Source organism: Sparus aurata, chromosome 22, assembly GCF_900880675.1.
Source record: "Sparus aurata chromosome 22, fSpaAur1.1, whole genome shotgun sequence".
NCBI classification, from domain to species: Eukaryota; Metazoa; Chordata; class Actinopteri; order Spariformes; family Sparidae; genus Sparus; species Sparus aurata.
The window spans coordinates 2,926,078-2,941,798 of NC_044208.1; the positions used below are offsets into that span (position 1 = coordinate 2,926,078).

Below are 15,721 nucleotides of genomic sequence, written 5' to 3' on the forward strand. Positions count from 1 at the left end.
CAATCAATCTGCACAAAACGTTTCCAGAACAGAGGTCACAGTGCCCTTCATGGGACAAGGCTTCAAAATAGAAGAGCTCGACTGGCATTACAGCATCTATTAAAGAAGCGAATGATTTTTGAATTTTAACAGTTTTTTCTTCAATCTGACTTAAATCTCAGAATATAGATACAGAAGTCATAACTCAAATTTCTTCTTCTTCTTTTTTTACATTGGTGCTAATCTTCTACTGTAAATGACCTATGAAGTTTATTAAACCAAATAAACATATTTGAATACTTGCTGGCAGTTGCCATTTTAACCAGATAAATGACTTAGGTTATCACAACTTAAATGCTCTGTAGCTTGACTAATTGATTAATCTACTCAGGGCTATACAAGCTCCTCTAACTAATACAATAATACGCTTGTATCTGCACAGTATTTAACAAAACAGTTTCACATGTCAAGGTTACAAAATAGCAAAAGTGTATTAACACACTGACAAGGAAACTGCTTGATGCAAGGAGCGAATCAAAACTGAGACTACTCGTGACATAGCGTCTAACCACTCAGACCAACTGTCCAGAGACAGAGGTAAAATTACATAAATATAAATTCACCTTTGAAATTAAACAAAAAACGCGAGTAAATGGTTTCCGCAGTGCAGGCTCCTACACTGCATTGTTTAAACATGCTTGGCTGACGCAGATCTTGTGACTCAGTATCAACAGTGGACCATCCACAACTCTGCCTTGTTGACCTTTCACCATCTGTCCTTAATGACATGGCCCGGCCAGTGGACTGCACAGGGCAGCATGTGACCACTGCAGGTACACAACAAGAGTCCGCTAACACACTGCAGGTCAGAAGGAGGCACAGGTGAACTGACCATGAACTCAAATCACACTTACTGATTCTTTCCTGTGCTGCTGTGGAGTTCATTAGGGTCATTTGGGTTCACATTTCCTGACTGAAAACTCACCAGGGCCCAGTCTTATGCCTATTGCCATGACTGAGCTTTTCTGGAGGTCACATCATTAAAAAAATCTTTTATTACTTGAGGTTTTGCTGTGAGAAACCTCTGGCTATCAGATGTCGTCTTCTTATGGCCACTTAACTTCGTGCTCTTGGGTAATATCCCTTTAGTTACTCTCTTTGTTTGTCCTGTACCACCAGACAACAGAGCAGCCTCTTTCTCAGGCTGTGAGACTCCTCAATTCATCATCAGTGCTCCACCTCAAAAGGCAGTTAAGCAGTAACCAGTAAAGGGTATTAACAATAACTAAACAATTATTCGGAAATAGCCAATCTTCTCACTGATGGTCTTGTTAGTCGTATAGAGGCATCAGCATTAGACTGAGACAGTTTATAACCAGTTAAAGGGTCTTGTAGTATGTTCAAGTACACAGCTTTATCTTAAATTTAACAGGATCAAAGATATCAGCTCTTTCAAAGATGATTTATTCCCCCTTTATTGGACAGAGAGGGTATGACATGAACACAGGTCACTGTCTGGGATCCAAGCAGTGACAGTCGTGACTTGAACTGAAATATTAAGTGCCAGCAGTCATTGCTGACCAGAATATGACATTTTCCATAATCCTTTAATATTACTGTGCTTTCTTCCAACAGTTTAAATATCCGTAAACCAATGAGTAGTTTATTGACGCACAAAATGAGGTAGGCATGGTTGACAATATAGTTTCTTTGGTGCCACCCAAATTTCAAAGGCATCTTTCTCATCTGACCAATTAACCAAAACCAAGAAGAGTGAATTGTCCAAAGTGTGATGTGGACATGCCCTGAGGAGACTGACTGTTATATTTTTATAGGCCCATATACTTAAAAATTACAGGAAGAAATCATCATAAACCTGGCTGACAAGTATCCACGTACAAATTACACCCCTAAAGGAAGGGTTGTATAAATGGATTTAACCCAACTTACATCACTTTCACGTTTTCCATTCCACATCTGTGTGCTTCAAATGGAAAACTCATTGGGTTGAACGTCATGCTCTCAGTTTCTATGCTTTCAATCCATGACTTTTCTTGCTGTAGAATTAATGTCCCGTTTCTTGCTCCCTTTTTATGTGCCATAATTAGAGAAACAACATTATTAGGGAAAAGTACGGGGCACAGTGGGCCAGTAGAGCGCACAGACAGGATCTCCACCTATGGCTCCCTGCTGTGAAATGGCAGAAAGCCACCAGCAGCAAATTCTGCTGATCTCGTTGTAAGCTGACTGGTTTACAGTGCAGCACGGGGGCTTGGTGCAGGAAGTGTGGGCACACTACTGCACTTCCACGCCCACAACCTCCTCCCACCACTACACCAGCCCCCTTCCAACCACCTGCGCTGGTCTCACAGGATGCCCCCCCCCCCCCACCCTCCTCTTCTCCCTCACACCAACTCCTTTACAGCTGTACTTCTTATACCACACTACACACTGAACACCCTTTGTTGTTTTACACCTCACTGCTTCAACGACGTCAATGAGTATACAGTTTACAGTAAACCGCCTCAAAATGCAGGCAGTGGTTAGGAGGTAGGTTCATCCAGGGCAATGCAAATTATTTTATTTTTTTTCAAAATTTTTATCAAATTTTCTATTCATTGTTTGGTCTGGCAGATAACTTTGATTTCATTTAACAATGTTATGAGATGTGTGGTTTACGGATATCTAACTTCAACTTCAGCCACATTTTTTACTGGAATTGCTGTACAGAAGAACCTGATAGTCTGTTGACTATTCATGACATTGGGTGTGATAGCCTGAATGACATTTTTTTGTAAGCACCTGAATCAAAAGTCCACTCTAAACTACAACCTTTTAATGATTTGATTCAATGTAATGCTTAATATCACATTTGGTAGCTATTTTAATTGCAATTTCTCCTGTAAATCAAACTCTAGGCCAATTTGCTAATATTTGTATTATTAAATAGATACTTTTGTAGTCTAACAATGATCAATGAACACCAAATTATCTTGCTGGTAAGATTCAGATGAAATTGTGAGGTAATCCTTAGATAGTTTTCTACAGAAAACATAATTCCATTTAGCTCTTGTTAATTAAATTAGCTTAGATTATTAGCATTATATTTCCTCACAACAGCTTAATTGTAAAAATAATGGTATTAATGACAAAATGCATTTAATATCTGATTATGAAAAGTTACGTATCTCACTGACAGCCCTATATTTCTGCATAATAAGCTAACGTTGGCTTTTCACAGTGTAAAAAGGGTTGATGATAACAATTTAAACAATTCAAACTGGCCAAAGTTCAACCACACAATGAAGTAAAACTTTATTACTATTTATTATTATTTATTATGTTCTAAACAATGTGTGTTTTAACCAGTTTAAACAAAAAAAACACTCTACAGACTCAGTTGATCTGATGGGAGGTAATACCTTGTAAGCAATTAAAAGAATCTTGAAGTGAATTCTAAACCTAACTGGCAACCAGTGCAGAGAGTCTAAGATCGGTGGGATTTTCTAGTTAACATCTAGTTATTATTTAAGGAATAATTGGGACTGTTTATAAGAATCTCGGTTTTGTTTTTAGTTGAAGGAAATTATAAGACATCCAATTCTTTATGGCAATCAAACAGTTTTGGAGAGTGTTTAATTTGGAGTAAACATTTGGTTTTACTGAGACATAAAGCAGCGTGTCATCGGCATAACAATGATAAAATATAGAACCGAATTAAGATATAAAATAATAAGCACAAACAGAGAAAACAGGATTGGAACAATCAATAGACAAGCCTACGTGTAAGGAAATCATGCAATGTGATAAGTAGGCCACAGTTTGAGGAAAAACTTAACACTTCCTTGATCTTTTTGAAGTGAAAATCCACACATTCCATCCTGTGTTTTCTGACATCAAAATGATGAAGAGCAGTTGTTTTTTTTGTCATGAAGAAAACACTTGCCAAGTGTGAGTGGTGAGCAGGCAGTGTGTTAACTAGAATACACAAAATAATTTCATTCTGTAGTTTGTCCACAGAATTGTGGTAATTGACGACAACAGGTGGCCACAGCTGTCAGTTAATCTAAACCGGGTGCCTTCCCAAATCTAATCTATAGCTCTACCCTAAAATGAGAGTATGGCTGTTTAAATAAGTAGAGCTTGCACTTGATGTCTTGGCAAATGGGTCAAAAAAAAGAAAAACTTTTCTATTGATTTTTATTCACAATGATTAGGATGGTAATGTAAGACATGACAAGACAACTGCTGTAACCATACGCCAATGAAAATAAGTTTCAGAAATGCAAGCTACAAGCTAGAAGTTAGAAAACATTACACACACAAACAGCTCACTCTTTTCTGCTTATGTGCATTAAATAATATCAGTTAATACACCATTTAGTCCAACGTTGCTACATTTAGCTATGACTGCTATTTCAACTGTTCATGGAACAGTGAACTCCAGAGTGTAGTGCTCTGAATTATCGCATGATGTATTCCAACTGCGCTCTGAATTTAAGAACTGTCCAGTTTGTTCTAGAATGCACTTTTTGCTAATCAGTGACTATTACGCTCTCTTGTGATTTGAAAATTTCACTTATATATTAAAAGTAATCATTCAACTATAACCTCCTTCCTTGTTTCAGGAACATGCAGAAGTCTCAGACAGACATCTTATAACCAAGACAAATCAAACCAAAAGCAAAACTACCTGCATGGCTAGATACCACGAGGGTTAACTGAATAATTACATTTATTTGCACTTTGAATGCACTGTCACTTGAAAGATTGATTTTGTGCAGTCGAGTTCATAGTCTTGTGTTATCTTCAAGTAGATGATCATGCAGCTATAATGATGCATGTGAACCATTCTCATTGTCATTTCTAATATGTGAGCAAACAAAACAAGCAAGAGATCAAATTGCCGTGTGTTTTGAATGATCAATAGTTCTTCCCTGACACTTGTTTACGCTGAACTCCGAGAAGCATGCTTATTATTTTCTATTTATACGACGTTCATCAGCCACAGATGTCAGAGCTCCGTGTTAACATGCCTCACAGACACAATGGGAGTGTTTTGTTGCAGGGTGTCTCTGATGTGCAAAGCATTGCAAATGAATTCATCTAAGGAGGAATTCTGACCTCTGACACAGCCGGTGTCACCTCCAAGTTCACAGCGATCACTGAGTGGCTCTGCCACGGGGGTCATCCCTCCCTCCTTCAGTAAAACAATGATCTCACTCCCCGTACCAGGAATCCGCTGATTGTTTGAAATACCTTCCACTGTGCTTGACTGAGCACAACTTCTTTTTCCCATCGACCCGGAGGACGGAGAGAGTTGGGGGAAAACAAAATGACCTTGGTGGGACACTTCTAGTCCTCTAGCATGATGGGAACTGCCTTCATTTGATCCCTCACAACCAACTAGCTAAGACAGTGAGACTCACTGTAGAACAGTGACTTATGATGCTAAGATATGCAAAAATACATCTTCCTGACCAATTTAGAGGCCAATATCAACACCTGAGACAAACAAAATAAAAATAAAAAACACCATATCACCTTATAGTCTTTTTTTCTAAATAAACACAAATTGTGTTTACATCCAAATGTGGGAAAATAGACTTTGTTATCAAAGATGATAGGAATGGTAAAAACCTTTGTAACTGAAATAATTTCTATTAATAACTACATATAAAAGGTACACTTTTAGTACACAACATAAATTGTTAATGGCACTTATTTTGAATATGAAGAGTCAGAGGCTGGCATCAAATGTCTATTCACATGTGTTATCCTGTGTAGTGTACAGTGACATTAAAAACATTTTAAGTAGCCCTTAAATACAAATTATTGGTGTCAGCTGTATTAAACTAAAATTAAAATTAAAGTTTTTCTATTTGCTCTTCCAGTTGATTGTTAAGCTGCTCTGCAGTTTGACATTAGAAGGCTGTTTTACAGTCACTGCTCAAAGCCTACATTTATACACACACACACACACACACATGTATATATATATATATATATATATATATATATATATATATATATATATATATTATATATATATATATATACACACACATCATTATAGCTATATCTGCTATAATCCAATATCAGCAGAAAATACTGGCTGAGCAATGTAAAGTAAGACTTGGCCTGGACCAGTTCTTTTGAGATAAAGATGGGAAAGTGGGATATCTATGTATCAATGCAGCATGGAGTTAGAGAACAGAATTTCTTTGAGTTTGGCTCACAAGTGACCTTGAACATTTTAATACCTTATTTAAGAAAGTACCTAATATCTCAGTGAGCGAAAGAAAACAGACAGTGTGACATGACTGCAGAAACACTGGCAAGCTTTCCCCTGCTGCAACGTGCACTTCAGTGTCAGAGAACAGAACAAAAGAGTGTCACATATAAGGATATGACCTCAAACTGCAGAGGAAGAGGCACATTGTCTGCCTGTGGAGGAGGGGGAGGACGGTGGTGAAACTAACACTTTTTATTCCAACGTCAGTTACACAGACATCTTTATATTTAGAAACACAAATGCTTGTGACCAACAACCAATGCAGATATTCCGTCAGGTGCAGTGATATTTACACTTTTGCTGATGACAACTTAAACAACGAGATTCAAAGCTCATTCTTGGCTCATCTCCATCTGCTGATGATGATCATTTGATGTGACTGATAGAACCAGCAAGGCTACGACATGGATTATGATGTGAGATGGCCTTGTCAACTACAAATATAGTCTGTAAAGAAAAATGTTTCTTAGACACAGGTGAGGAGTTGTAAAAGCAGAAAAAAGACACGAGAAAATGAAACGCAAGAAGTATGCATCAAGAAGAGCACTGGAGGACAAGCCAGTGAAGACTGTATGTGTGCAACAGTGGCTGTTCTCTGGTCAGTATGAGCTCCTGCTTTATGTGTGACTCAGCAGCTGCAAAGAGAAAACTGCTGACAGGAGACAGTAGGACTTTAAATTGGAACTACTACTACTGTTTGCTTCAGTGTTCCCCAGGAGGATGCAGAGAGGGGCTGCAAACACCAGAGAGAGCCTAACCCTGGAGACACACTCTGTTTACACCACCTCGTTTTCACAGCAAACTGCTCTAATTTGATATGGTATGCATATCATTTCCATGGGGGCAGTAGGAGGGTGGGCTCTGGGGACCACACAGACAACAGTGTTTACTATGAATAACCTCAGCAACCCTAAGAAAATCCAACATGAATATATGGAGTAGCTGGCCTAGCTCGACACAGTGACGATTTTTCTGTTACTGTTACCAGGGTGAATATCTAGACACAGTGAAAGCACTTGATGTGGCTCTTTGGCTGCCATTTTCTCAGTGGGCTCAGTGTGGAGGAAAACTGTAGCACGCGTTATTCACGTCTGTGAATAATAAGGACCACACACAAGTCAGTGGAATTTAAAGTAACATGCAAAACATGCTTCATGAATGCATTTGCTTAAATATGGAGGCATGGTTTCATACAACTGGTTGTTCAAGAGAGTGCTCAACAAAACATGTCATAGCTATTTTTACCAAAGTAGGTGCCCCAGTGGCAATTTCACCACTGAACTATCCAACTAGCACCAGAAAATCGACTTGTATGGAAGACAAAAAGGGCCACACAAATGAAGATTATTTGAATTCGAAGAGAAATTCTAAGAAAATTTAGATCAAGCCAATCAAATCTCAGAGAAGCCAAAATATAATTATCTCAACTGATGCCCTAATAAATTCCATGACATGTTTATTGTTATGAATCTCAAGAAAATGAATATGACATTATGTTTAAGTAATTATTTTCAGAATACTTAAAAATAACCTGAGATCAATGACTGAAGAAATCTTTTGAAAAATAGGAGAATTAATAAAGAATGTTTTTTTATATAGTTTTTAGATTAAAGTGAGGACTGAGTAAACTCAAAAACATCTTAATTGAATGATGAACTTTTGAAATGAAACATTTTGTAAAATTTCCAAATTGTGGTTTCCAGTTCAAATAGTGTCAAAAAACACAAGAGTCTGAATCCATCTTTTATTCCATTATGAATGTATCTTGTTGTCAAGAGTAATGCTGGCATTCAGAGGAAGACCAAGGCCATGTGAAGAACATTTAATTGAATTCTGAAATTAATTAATATTTTAAAGATAATGAGCATTCTGAACTGAAGTTTTATTGAGAATTCAAACTTAAAGCCCTCCTCCAGTCAGTATTGGACAAGGTTCTTCCCCAAACAGAGTATGGAGACGTGGTTAATAGTAATAGTAAACTATTTACTACCATTGGGACCAGAGATCACCAGCATGGATTAGCCATAGCATCGATCTTAGCATGGACAAGCAGCATGAATAGCAGTGACAGTGCTAGCTGTCACTCAAACAGAAGTTGTTCTTGTGTACTGAGCAGCTACAGAGTTTATCATGGTGGAACTGTAGCCTGTACTGTACATTTACTGCCACCACACAGCTTCTCTGCCACACTTTCCTCTCTGCTCCGTCACCATCACCTAACACACTCACTATCTCTCCTTCTCCTGCTAAACCACTCACACACACTAATCACTAAGCACTGCCCTGTTTCCTAAAGAATCCACACTGCACTACTGGAGAATGACGTATGACTCCCACATTCTACTATAGTTATACATCATTATTCAATATTAGCAACAACTTACATTGAGCACCAAATTACATTATTTGGCAAACAGTGTGGCTAATCAACACTGCCCAGGAATGGACTAAGAGAAATGTTTAATATCATAGAAATACCAAAACACACTGGAGGAGGACTTTAAATCCAATCAGGTCTTTAAAACAATGGCAAGAAAAACTGCTAATAAACTAAACTAAGTCTAAAGAGCCAGAATTTTTACACAGAACCATAACTTTTAGCTTTAAAGTTCTGATAGAAAAAGTATATATTTAAAGAAATATCTTTTATATAATTGGATGTAACTGTCTTTCATAGATTGTGTCAGCCTCGCATCTTCTTACTGAGGAGCCTACTTGTCAAAACAGCAGCTGTGTGAAAGAAAGGAAACCAAATCGAGCAGCAGCACTTCTACTCAGAGCTCTCTCCAGCTCAGTGGGTGCGAGTTTAAACAGAACTCTGCAGCACTCTCCAGCCCACAGTACTAGTAGTAGTAGCAGTAGTAGTAGTAGTAGTAGTAGTGCTGCACTAATGCAACACAAACAGGTCATTATACTGTGCTAAATGTTTTCTCTTTATTCACTGAACACCACTTTACTCATTCTTTTAAACTGCTTCAATAAGTACTAAACCTCCCGCCCTCTCTCTTTCACTCTTCAAATGTTTTAATTCCAAAACAATTGAGACCAGATGTGCATCATTTAACTCGCTCTGTGTGTTTTGCACAGTTGTAACCTTATGGATGACTACAGGACAGATATTAACTGAGAGTTCAGAGGTGAAGCTTTCCGCTGGAGGCGGTAAGACAAGTCTGTGAGATCATCAAATTGATTTGACGCAACTATCAGGATGATTTAGGTGTCTTGATAATTTCTAACAGGCAACACAAGAAAAAAAAAAAGCCTAACCAAAACAGAACAATCAAAAATCTGCCTGTGGTGTTTTAGATTTGATAGCTTTTTGGCAACTGTCTCCGTTGTGCAGCAAACACACAGACAGGCACTGACTCTGCAACCGCAGACTGATGGGAGCTGGCTCTGACGGGATAATGCAATCTGATTTCACATGGTGAGCGATAAAGCTAGTGCACATCGCTGCCATGAACGGTGGGAGACGAATAATGAGCAGCCATGATATGACGGAGAGGGAAGGGATCACAGCAGAGAGAGAGAGGAGAGAGAGGGGAAACAATAGCCCTTGGTGTAAAGTGCAGGATCTTAGATTTCTCCCAGCAGTGCTGTTCCATCTATGCCTCACACTGGCAGCAGCCCAGTCAAACATGCCTTTGTGCTGACGTGGGAGAGCTATGGGAACATGTTTTCTTCTTTTTTCCTGGCTAAGGCACTGGCTGGGGATGATGAGCGGAGGTGGTGGGGGTTATATATCCTCAGTGATGCAAACGATCCTTTAATGATATGGAGGGAAAAAATCTATTTGAGAAATGGGGATTTGCAGCGTTTTGTTACTTTCTTACGGAGGAGCTGCTATTCTTTTACGTTTCCTAACAATTCCAAATGATGCGGTTTTAGAACCTTAAGGGGCTGCTGGGATCCATCTATGATCACACAAAGAGATCACTCTATCACATTATACTTCAAGTGCAATTTCATGAATCATTAACCCATAAGTGCTCAGTTACTTTTGAATACAAGCAGCTTCTATTGTCATCAGGATTTTAATTAGCTTGATAGGAACTTCAGCCACATAAAACATGATTACTCCAGGCTCAGAGGAAGCCTGAAGGAGCTAGAAGTGAACAGTACAGTTCAGAATGGAAACATGAAGGGGGGACCCGCAGGGTCACATGAAGGGATCCTGTTGCCGTGTGGGATTTCAGCAATGGCTGGGAACCCTGAGGGACTCATTATGTCCAGATCCCCAAAACAGCCTCACTCAGACTGAGAGATGTTCCCAGGCCACACTCAGTTTGGCCTTGTTATATAATAAAGTCCACCACTGTCACTTTTCTTTTTTAAGACTTCAGTGGGGTCTTGCTTTATTCATTTTGATGCACCTGTCGTTGTTCGGGCTGGACAGAAGAGAGGAACAGGGAACTTAAAAATGTTCCAAAATGTTGTTAATTTACTTTTTATTGTTATGAATGATGATGCTCCAAAGCCACAAAACGACTGTATATAAAGTAGGTGTAATCAATCAGTATTACTGCTGGCCTGATTAGGATCCTGTGTTTTAAACAAAAGGTCTTATCAGATAAAGGTTTACAGTAAAACTTCCCCAAAGTGCTCTGCCCCTGAATGCAGAAGAAACATGTTGTTTGCAGTCCCATTAATAGTAAATGACACTTTTCCACTTTTACAATAATTCATCCTCCTTCAGCTGCTTCTCCATACAAATTCAACCAACCACGGCAGTTTAACTTCCAGCCTTTTGAGTATTTTGCATCCTCCAACTTCACAGCAGTTTTACAACTACTGCTACTACAAACAAATTAAAGCCAGCGATGCAGTTTAGTGGTAGCTTGTCAACAAATCTTGAAATGTTCCAACCTTTCATACCTTACTAGTATTAATCAACGCACCTTTTAAACATCCAGCAATCACACCACAGTTTTTTTCCAAAAAACGCCTTCTCTTCTTGCCTGTTGTAAACTCTGCATGGGCTGGATGGTCCGGATAGATGCTGCTCTCAGGATAACAAAAGTCCTACCAACAGCTCTGACCACAACCCACATAACTAATGTGACTTTCTAAGTTGCACCTTTTACACTAATGGAAGGGGCAGAAGAGGGAGGAAGCTGAAAAAATATGATGCAATAACGAGGCAATAATTCAGTATCATTGTTAACTGACATTCAGAGGACTCAAATAGTGATAATATAGAATCGTAAAAACAAAAACACGAAAAAACTATCATTGGATGTTAAAATGCAGGGGAAAGTTGCTCCTTCATCATTATTATTTACTATCAAGGCAAGCTATTAAGGTCAGAATAGTATTTGTCATGTAATCCCTCTCGTAATACTGGCAGACAAAGAAAAAAAATACTGCAGAGAAAAGGTAAGATCTTTTCAGATGACAGTGTGATCGAAGCAGAAGAAATAAATACGCTGGCAGATCGGATGAAGTGGCATTTAAGCCTGACTGAGTCACTGTGGGGTTTACAGTTTTGGACACCCCTCCTCCCCCCCTCACAATAAGCAGGGGATTGCCATGCATGGGAAAAGAAAGGCAGCGGGGCTACTGTACAGAACAAAAGGCTCCGTGCGTAAAACTGCGCATGAGTACTGCCGCCATGCACGTGTTGTGAAAGCAGAGCGATGTCAGCGGACGACAATGTGTTTTCATTTCAGCTCCCTTTAAAATGACAATTACACATCACAGCGGGACCGAAACCATCTGTTCTCGTCGTGCACTCCAAACCATCTGCGGCACAATTCATTAAAATCCAATAATCGCGTTATTATAATTTAAAAGAAATAAGAGCAAAAATGCGACACATGACGTGAGGACTGGTTGAGGGTGGAGGGTGATGCTGCGATCCCCTCAGTGCCATCATCGCGTTGCATCAGCACAAACAGACAAAGAGCTGTGATGCCGCGGATGTCACCGCTCCTCAAAATGCTGTATCACCGCATTAATGGCAGCATCACTCACTCTCTTGTGATTTCAGGCACCTCATCGCCGAGTCAAACACGTGGCGATTGAACAATGGCATTCCGAAATAAACACATTTATTCCGCCCTCTCGTCCTGTCAACATAGCGCCGTGCCTGCCTGAGCTCCGTGAACACATGCTTCATTTTATTCCACGAGAGTCTCAACAAAGCAAACGCTGAAAACTGAGGTGAAGCTTGCCAACCGAATTACTGTCACTGTAAACTTTGTCAAATAATATACATGAGCCACATTTCATATCTGACATGTATTTTTAGGACGCTAATGGATCGCATGGATAACAGCATGTGTCATCAAAGTGGTTGCGTAAATGTTTCTTTTTTTTTTTTTTTTATAAGAAACAAAAATCTAAAAGATTCCCTCTTTTACTTTCATAGCGACTTGTATCACAGTAACCTATAATTCACCACTACACCACTGCACAATAAGACTGACAGGACTGACTAAGCCGCTACCGCAGCACCCATACACATGACAATGCAGGACCGCGCGTCAAGGCGCAGCTGTTACGTTCCAGTCACCGCTCGAGTTAAAAATCACCTGTGTGTTCTTTTATTCTCAGCAAGGTGAAGGCAGTCGGGCTTTGCTCCTGGTATCTGTCACATAAGGGGTTAATAATGTTAATGAAAATATGAGTTCTTAAACGACACCGTCGAGTGATTGATTCCATTGGCTGCCGGAGTAAAACAGGCTCGTCCTTACACAGCAAATATTCTGATGATTTTTCTCTTTCTTTGGTTTTATTATTTTCTAATTTTTTTTTTTTTTTTTAAGTGGATTAATGAGGAGGTGCGATAAACGCCGATTTCAGATTGGATAAGGCAGGAAGGATTTTCTAATTCACTGTATCGTAAAAAAAATAATGACGATAATTATACTGATCATAATAATGGCAATACTAATACATGCTCAGCTTCAAATTAATTGGATGAATACGCATGGAGTGACTGAGGGAGGCGTTAAATGACGTTCAGTGACAGCTTCTTTATGGAGCATTTCTCCTGGCAGCAGCGGCGGCGTGCCTGACCCTCCGCTGGGATCACCGACGCATCTACTTCTCAAAAACAGAGAAAGGGGAGCGCACACGACGTATTGACTCAAAGCATAACAGGATGTGGTACTGAGCTGAGTTTCACTCCCGAACCCGCGTTCACACCCCAACACATTACACCCTCCAATATTCGCACCACCGCCAAGCTTTCAAGATTCATGCATGCGGTTTTGCTGCTTTTTCTATAAGTGACTTTTTCCATATATCACAGGGAGGGCTTCCCGGCGGTCTGTAGCCCACTTACACAAGTTTGCAACTTGAGTATGAGAGCATCAACAATAGGCTGAGATTGACAAACGAGGAGCTGACAGAAATAAGTCAGGAAGAGAAATAATGGGGATATAAGGTGAGAAGACGAGAAGAAGCGTGCTCACCTTTTACTTTCTATTCCGCTCGTATTCCAGCCTTTTGTCCGTTTCCCACATTAAGTTCTCTCACATGATGACTCGCTTTGTCGTTTCCGCAAAGCCTCCCGACTGCAGATAGGTGACTTCTTCTCCCGCCGCTGCAACTCTAATTTCTCACTTACATAAAAAAGCACAACGTCTGTGATTCTACGGTCTGTTGTTACGACTGCGCGCGCGCGTGTGCATATGCGTGTGTGTGTGCGTGCTGATCCAGGCGGCGTGCCGCTCCGTCTCCGCTGTTCGTTCCACTCGACTGGAACGCCTACTCTCAGTCGCTACATTGTTGACATTCGGCCGCTGACGTCACTCTATCCCCTCATTCACAACATCGTTAGCGCGGTGCTGCTCTGCGTTGCTGCCGTCGAGAAGCGCGCGCGTACTCTCGCGATTGTGCGCAGCGGAGCTTGGAGAATGGCACTACCGGCGGGCAGCTCAAATCTCTCCCCTCGTGCTCGCGGGTTCGGCTTCCTAGCTCCCCCTCTCCCTCCTTCCCCCCTCCACCTCCCCCCGGTGCACACAGCAGGAATATGACGGAGAACGATGACACAAGGCGCTTTTCACGAGCTGCAGATGGAAAACAAATGTAATCGACTTGGTCAATTTAGTCAACTTATTTTTGAGCCAAATTTCATTACATCATTATCATCTTCAATTATTATATTATTTCATTCTCAAGCATGAATTCGCTCATGGCATATATGATACAGTATCAAGTATTTAAGAACATGTGCAATGTCTACTACAACAACAGCAACACCAACAACAATAATGCTAATAATGATAATAAGAATCAGAATAATATCATCATCATCATCATCATCATCATCATCCTATTTTCTGTTTCCATCCAGGCACATCTTGTCACCATGTTACGCTTGATTTGCTCTGTAGTTTTCCTTGCAAATGCCAGATGAAGATCTGTTTATATGTATCAGAGTTTACTAGGTTTGGATTTTAACAAGTGACAGAAAATTAAGTTTGATCCAGGCTGTTTCCTGGCAACAGAATGCCATTAAGGAAGTGATCACAACCTAGTTGCATGACAAATGTGAGGGGTGGTGAGATGACAGGATGAAAACATAGGAAAGAAGAAAAGACATTTCTGCTACAACAAACCCCTTTTCTAATGACACTGAACAGTTTTACTTCATCAGGCCTCTAAAATATTATATGAAATCATCTGAGAACTGATCATCACTTGTGACCTGCTGACAGTATACATGCATATCCCGTTAGAAGTGGGTGTACAAGCTCAACCTGGGATCCTGGGATTCCAGAGACCTTCATTTAATTTAACTAGCTGAATAAAGACATGTTAAGTTGTTGTTTTTTTTTTAAATATGAATTAAAATGTCAAGATAAAGTCCCCATCTACAGTTGTTAAGGAGAATGCTGTGATGCTCCAGGAATGTTTTGTGGACTGCAAAATTTCACCCAACTTATCATCTGCTTGGGGGTGAAAAGATAATGACTGGAATTTAATTTTTCAGTGAACTGTTCCTTTGATGTATACAGTAGTGGGCCAAATGCCTTTAGTCTCTTGCAGTCTCTGTGATGAGTGATGAATGGTCATGCATGTCTTGGATATAAAGAGCATCAAGCCAGAGAGGTGTGGTACCAATGACTTCTATGGTACAATACACTTGGAAGGACACTGTGCAGACATCAACTTTCCCTGGGTTTTGGTGTGCTAATGGTTGTGAGTGTACATAGGGAAGGACCAGATACGTGGGGGCTAATTTCTAAGTTGAGAAATTAAATCAGACCATAGCAAACAGGCAAACATAAATGCACATGCATGATGCTAAATGAGCAGATCGAGAGGTGGGAGGGAGGTAAGCTGGAGAGCGCTGTTCAGCTTAAACATGGGCTATGTGAGGGAGGCAGAGCTTTTTGTTCTGGAAGGAGCTCACATCCTATTTGGACAAGCGAACACTCACAGGAGATGTTTTAATTCCTAATGTAAAAACTACCCCCGGGGAGTTTGCATGTAATT

The 15,721-nt window shown here is 40.0% G+C and overlaps 1 protein-coding gene across 2 annotated transcripts in view; it reads right to left on the bottom strand.

Moving 5' to 3' along the window:
- Window positions 1–14,036, bottom strand: part of bach2b (BACH transcriptional regulator 2b) — a 106,100-nt gene extending 92,064 nt beyond the window's left edge. The window contains exon 1 of one of the 2 annotated variants that reach the window (XM_030405124.1): window positions 13,693–14,036. The gene's annotated coding sequence lies outside the window, so the exon portion shown is untranslated. The remainder of the gene's footprint in view (window positions 1–13,692) is intronic. The other variant, XM_030405125.1, reaches the window with a different exon arrangement.
- Between the last annotated feature and the right edge of the window lie 1,685 nt (window positions 14,037–15,721).